Source organism: Gossypium hirsutum, chromosome A08, assembly GCF_007990345.1.
Source record: "Gossypium hirsutum isolate 1008001.06 chromosome A08, Gossypium_hirsutum_v2.1, whole genome shotgun sequence".
In the NCBI taxonomy this organism is placed as follows: Eukaryota; Viridiplantae; Streptophyta; class Magnoliopsida; order Malvales; family Malvaceae; genus Gossypium; species Gossypium hirsutum.
The window spans coordinates 78,865,818-78,873,083 of record NC_053431.1 but is presented as its reverse complement, the minus strand read 5'-3'; the positions used below and the strand labels follow the sequence as shown (position 1 = coordinate 78,873,083).

The 7,266-nt window shown below is 39.2% G+C and overlaps 1 non-coding gene across 1 annotated transcript; it reads right to left on the bottom strand.

The window, feature by feature from the left end:
• Window positions 1–2,768: 2,768 nt before the first annotated feature.
• Window positions 2,769–2,875, bottom strand: LOC121205756 (small nucleolar RNA R71). The gene has a single exon (XR_005900831.1). It is a non-coding gene; the product is annotated as a small nucleolar RNA R71 (small nucleolar RNA).
• Between the last annotated feature and the right edge of the window lie 4,391 nt (window positions 2,876–7,266).

Here is a 7,266-nt window from a genome sequence, read left to right as displayed (position 1 = left end):
ACACTTCAATGTGACACCACCAGATTCGGCCATAACGTCTAGGCCAGGTTTGGGGTGTTACAAAAACGATTACAACCACGAATATTTTGAGCAAGAAACCTAATATGCTTTATAAGTGGTGAATATGCGATTGATCTTATCAGATGATGGATAGATATTAGCTAAGTTAAAAGCATTTAGCGAATTTTTGAAGTTCATAAATGTATCAGTGAATTGCAAGTTAAAAAGGGGTTCAACGTAAATTGACTCATGATTCAGAAATTTCAGATTGAAACCGATGATTATTTAGTGATTCTAGAATGAGTTCGTGTATTGACAATTCAAGAGATTTTACAACAATTAGTACATATGGCTCATAGTGGTAATTATTTGTTCATTCGGGGAGTAATAAGATGTACAATAATCTGAGACAGTTGTATTAGTGAATTAGCATCAAACACAATATTTCTGACTTTGTATCCAACTGTCTAATCTAACAAGCTAATGCTGATCATCAAATGTTTTCAAGACTGTTACAGCAAGTGTTGCTAATTGAGCAATAATGAAATAGAATTCCGATGAATTTTGTAAAAGTTAGATGTTATCTAAGCTATTGCTGAGTGATTAAAGAAATCTGCATATTCTATCTCAATACGTACACATTTCTCTCTTGATAGATTAGCTGAGTTATACATGTCAGGGATTGATAAATCATAATTCATACATATTTTTATCCCATACTTAGCACATTTTATGGATGATTTTTCCTTAAAATTGGTGAATTCGATGCTCCTAATGCCTTAATTTCATGTTTTATACTTAGGTGAGCATAGGAGAGTGAAAGGAACGAGAAACGGGCCAAAAACGGAGAAAATGGGCCAACATACGAAATCAACACGGCCTTGACCTTCTCACACGGGCAGACCACACGGCCGTGTCAATTTGGCAGAATCGAACCACGACTCACACGGGTGGACCACACGCCCGTCCTATTTAACAGGCTTGACCACGACCTTAAGTAATCGCATACGGGCGTGTTCCTGCCGAGCCCAAGTTTAGTCCAATTCAGAAAAGGCCAATTTTGAGGGTTCTTAGGCATTCTAAAGCCTATAAATACACCCTAGAGGAGGAGGAAAAGGACACACAGAGAGGGAAGCAAGGAACTGCTCAAGGGAAGCCATTGATCCATCTCAAAAGCCGTATTCATCATCAAGACTAAAGATCTCCCCTCAATTTCCCTTCAGGAGTTTTGGGTTTTTCTTTATGATTTGTATTCATTATTCCTCTGATATGTTTACCTTTTTAGTTATGAACTAAAATATCTAAATACCTAAGGGAAATGAAACCTAAGACAGATCTTGTTATTATTATCTAAATTGTATGATAAATATTTGACTTGTTCTTAATTATGTATTCTTAATTCTTGTTTTGATATTCCAGGATATTGTTTCAAGTTAAGCTCTTATTCAAATAAGGAATAGACCCTGTCTAAGAGTACATTTGTCATAATTAAGCAGAGTTGGTCACGCGCCTAGAGATAGGGTGACAAGATTTTGCCGGATTAGGGTGAAACCTAATAAAGGTTTCCATAGATCGAGTTAATGCAACCCTAGGGGGTTAATTAGAAAGAGATTTCAATTATTCAACCTAGGGTTAGACGTTGTTAGTCTCGAGAGAGATAATAATATAACTTAGGGATTTTTACGGATCAAGTCAAATGAATAAGTCGTCCGATTCAGAGTCAGATAACAAGTGAAGTCTAGGTGGATTTTTCTTTAGGTATTGTCTCAATCAATCAAGTTTTCCAAAAGTAATTCCCCAATTCTATTTTCTGTAAATTCTTAGTTTAGTTAATTAGTTAAATAAACAAAACCCTTTTATTTTTTAGGCTAGATAATAAAAAGAAAGTTAATACTAGTACTTTTAGTTCCTTTGGGTTCGATAATCCAGTCTTGCTAAAGCTATACTACTGTTTGATAGGTACACTTGCCTTCATCGTGATAATAGTTAGTTTCAAGAACGATTCATTATAAATATTTAAAACCTGTCACGAATATCGCGTATCAAGTTTTTGATGCCGTTGCCGGGGAACTAAGATATTAGGAACACTCGATTTTTATTACTTTAGCCATTTACTTTTACTTCAATTTAAATTTTATTCTAATTTTTATTACTAATTCTTCTTTTTTCCTTTTTCTGGCAGGTTCTTAAAGTTTATGACTAGAAGAAACCCGTCAGGACCATTACCTTTTGACAGTGAGATCGATTGCACAGTTTGCAGAAACCAAACAGAAATAAGGCGAAGCTTAAGATACACAGAGAACGAGCAAAAGGACGATATTCAAACCACAACAGAGGAGATGGCTAAAAACCAAGAAAATCCGCTACCTCCTACAATTGCTATTAATCAAAATTCTGCTCCGCGCACTATGTATGATCATGCTAAACCTAATTTAATAGGAGCTAAGTCAAGTATAGTTAGACCTGCTATTGCTGCAAATAATTTTGAACTAAAACCTAGCATAATTCAAATGATACAACAATTTGTTCAGTTTGATGGTTTGCAGCATGAGGATACCAACGCTCACTTGGAAAATTTCCTAGAATTTTGTGATACCTTCAAAATTAATGGCGTTTCTGATGACGCCATTTGCCTTCGGTTGTTTCCCTTTTCGTTAAGGAATAAGGCTACACAATGGTTGAACTCATTACCACGAGGGTCAATCACTACTTGGGAACAAATGACTGAAAAATTTTTATTAAAATATTTTCCACCGGCTAAAATAGCTAAATTACGTAATGATATCTCTTCTTTTGTGCAGATGGATTTAGAAACACTCTATGATGCATGGGAGAGATATAAGAACCTTTTGCAAAGATGCCCTCACCATGGGTTACTACTTTGGCTATAGGTTCAAACGTTCCATAATGGCCTGAATCCTTCGACTCGGCAGATGATTGATGTAGCCGCTGGAGGAACTATCAATAATAAGACACATGAGGCAGCTTACGAATTTATTAAGGAGATGCCACTGAATAACTATCAGTGGCAAGTTATGAGAACAAAGTCGACGAAAACAGCCAGTGTTTTCAACCTCGACGATGTTACTATGCTATCTAACCAAGTAGAACTCTTAAATAAAAAGATTGACGGTTTGTGTGGTTCTGCTCAGGTACATCCAGTGATGAGGTGCGATTCGAATAGAGGAGAAGCATGCACAGAATATCAACCCTTCAACCCTAGCATCGAGGAGGAACAAGTCCAATATATGGGTAACAATAACTCTAGATCCCAAAATGACCCATATTGCAATACATACAATGCAGGTTGGAGGAACCACCCAAATTTTTCACGGGGAGGCCAAGGAATTTAGAGACCACCTCCAGGCTACCAAGAACCACCTTACCAACAGGAAGAGAAGTCGAACCTTGAAGAGATGCTCTCAAAGTTTATATCGGTGTCAGAAACTCATTTTTAGAATACCGAGACAGCACTTAAGAATCAACAAGCATCAATCCAAGGAGCTATTTTCAAGCAATAGTAGAGGACCTACTCATGAAGAACGAAAGCTACAAATCGAGGAGCTAGATGAATGGTGGACACATAAACCGAGAACACACGATAAACCAAAACTATGCCAAAACAAGCTCAATACCTTTTCAAATCAACTTAAGGTTGGAGATAAAGTTTTATTAGATGTTGCAGATCCTCACATTGTCACTGCCAAACCGAATGAAGAAATTCCTCTTATGATATTAGCATTTTCCCATTCGGTACAATCGAGGTAAGTCATCCCAAGTTCGGAACTTTTAAGGTAAACAATACCCGCCTAAAACCTTATTTTCATGAGATTCATAGCAGGAACGAGGAGTATAAACTCCTCGAACCACCATGACCATTCAATGGAGAGGTAAGTTGAGCTTAGACTATAAATAAGCGCTTCTCGGGAGGCAACCCGAGCACTAAATATATTAACTTCTTGAAATTTTAGTGTTTAAAACCTAACTTACTAATGAAGCTCTTGAATACAGGTTTACCCCACAGACATGGCCAAGCAGACAGGCTTGCTTATGGCCATGTGGAAACAGGGAAAAGATTTTCCCAACACGGGCTATGATAAATCGCCACGGCCATGCAACATGGCAATGGGTGAACCTGCCAAAACAACAGGACGTGCGACACGCCCGTTCCTAGAAACCGTGGCCAAACCTATCAAATTAACACGAGAGTACGACATGCCCGTGCCAAGCAACCGTGGGCGAACCTGCCAAAACAACATTGGCGTGGACCGTCATACACGGGTGTGGGAGAAGAGAACAAAGATAGACACGGCCGTGCGACATAGTCGCGTGCACCAACACACCCAAGATACACGGGGGTGGGGAAATTGTCAGTCGCGCCCAAATTCAAAATTCGCGAATCACACGGGCAAAAATTAGGGAACACGGGCGTGTCCCCTAGCCGTGTGTCCCAAAATCTATAAATACCCTTTACTATTCATCATCTTCTTCACCTAAAATTCCTAACCCTAGCCGTTGCAAGTCCACACGGCCTCCCTGGCATGCCCGTGCGCCGCTTCCTACTCCATTTTCGACGCCCATTTTCATCTTTTTAGCATTTGTTTACTCTTTTCTCTTTTATTTTACTGATTTCTAGTGCTATTTATCATAGTAATCTACATTTTTCATGTTATTTTCATCTTTCTATCACTCAAATTTCGTATCTAGACTAGTTATTATCTTTTTCATGTTGAAATTCTTACTCATTGTAATGATCTTTCTGCTCCATTTGACTAGTTTAAAGTGAATATTTATGGTTAGGATAATAGAAATACTCATACCTTTTGGTTGACATTTTCCATCAATAAAATATGCTACATAGAATTATTTGCCATTTTTTATGAAACTCATACTATTATCATGCTAATAATACACCATAACATTAATTGTTTTTGATTAAGTTTGCTAGTAGTTGTGACTAAGATTATTTGTTTTAATTTATGACTTTTGCTCTTTTGAATTTGTTTTCATTTTACGTTGAATATTCATCTCGACGAAATAATGGTTTTGCTTGTAGGTATACCATGTCGTCTTCACGAGGAAAGAAAGCCTCCGTCCCTGCTTCGAAGAAAAAGAAGGGAGCGTCATCTTCTTCGGGTCCTACCGCGAAAATTCGTCACCCTTTCTTGCAGTTCCCCATTGTGTCCCAAGAAGAACTTTTCCAGATTCTACAAGCCTGACCCTTGGAAGTGGGCCGCTGTATAGACTGGGCCGTGCTAGAACAAGTCCAACTCGCGGATGTAATTCGGACCCTTTTCACCACCGATCCTTGGGGGCTTTTCTTTGAGATTGTCGAGCCGACATATCTCGAACTCACAATGGAACTCTGCTCAACGTTCCATCTTCAGACTGTGATGGCTCGCTTTGATGACCTGGGGACAATCCAATTTTGCCTCGGTGGTCTAGTCCAACAATTGAACGTCCCAGAGTTCAGAACTGTACTGGGCCTTTACACTGAGGAGTTCATGAGGAGAATGAACTCCGCACTCTCAATTGCCACATCTATCACTCTCCTTCACAGTGTTGGAACGCCCTCGCCCCCGGTGCTGCCTCCTACAATCTTAGCCGATCCAAGGCATCGGCTATCCCTCTATCTCTGAGGTACTTACACGTCATTTTGGCTCACACGTTAACAAGAAGGTGAGAGAGCGCTGGCGTCGTCAACACTCACGACGCCTACTTTCTTTGGTGTATGTCGCACGGGCACGTCATAGACCTTGCTTATTTCATTGCCCTCGCCATTCAACATCAGACAGAGCGGCATAGGAAGGGGGTCATCTCTATTGGGCCCTATGTAACGCGGTTGGCTCGGCACTTCGAGCTCCTCAACACAGTATCCCAATCATCCTCCCTCACTTTCATGGGCCAGATGTCCCCACAGGGCATCTCGAGCATGCTAAGTACGAGGATGATTGAGAAACGACGTGGCACTTTACCTCCTCAGTACCGTCTCGCCCAATCCACCGAGGAGGAGGCCCCCGAGGACATTACTGATGATGCACCTCCACGTCACGAGGACCCACCGTCTCAGCCACCACCTCCTTCTCGTCCAGTTCATGCGGTGGCTTCATACACTGACATCTCTGAGCACCTTACCCGGTTCAAGCAATAGTGTTTTCAGCGCTTCGATAACATTGATGCTACTCTACAACAGATTTGTCAGCACCTCCATATCTCATTGCCACCCCCACCTCGCGAACCATCTAGCGATGAAGATGTTTAAAAACTTTTATTTATTATTTTATGTTTTTACTTTTATTTTATTTTAAGACTACTTTTTATTTTTCTTTCACCTTATTTTTATTATGACTTATAATTATTATTTTACAATTTTTAATTTCGGCTAATTCATATTGAGTACTTACTCTTCCTTATATATTTCCTAAAAGAGTTCCTGATTCTATCACAGTTATAAAGAGCTCCGAAGCTCACTATTACTCAGGAACTTGAAACTCCACTGGGAAAGGTTCTCCACGACTACTATGTCCTGCTTGACCACGACCATAGCTACCACCAGATATAATATTCTTTTGGGGCATGACTTATGGATTAGTGAACCTCTACCACCGCCGGAGTATCCTCCTCCACCCTCACGCCGATTATTCTCCAAAACTCTAGTTCAAGGAAATTCATTCATCACTCAGGAAGTTTCACTTCTCTCCCTATCTTATGTTTATATTCTTTTCTATATATCTATCTTTGTACATTGAGGGCAATGTACATCTTAAGTGTGAGGGGGGTATTCATTTCGCTATCAGAAAAATCCCTGAATGATTGCCTTGTTCTCTTGAAAAGCTCTCATATCAGGTTTAGGATAAATTTTGATTGATTTATGACTTTTATTGATATATCTTGAATTAAAACATAGGGATTTATGCATTGCTTGTTTAAACTTTAAGACGTTAGGGAATCAAGCATGATAAGTTAATTTTTGAAGAATTAAAAACTTTTAGGTTGTTTCCCCAAGTTTAGGTATTACCTTGAGTTGGAATTCACAAGTTTAAACATCAAAAAGCCATAATTTTTGTGAGATCTTGAGCCTTTAGAGCATCTATTATTTCATAATTTTTGTCGTCTTGATTATGCATGTCAAGACCACACCATTTGATTTGATATTTCAAAATGATAAAGGCACTTAGGTTTAACCCACTCACTCCATAAAAGCCTACCTTCACAATTAACCCTTAGTGAACCCCTTTGAGCCTAACAACCCATTCATTTATTTAC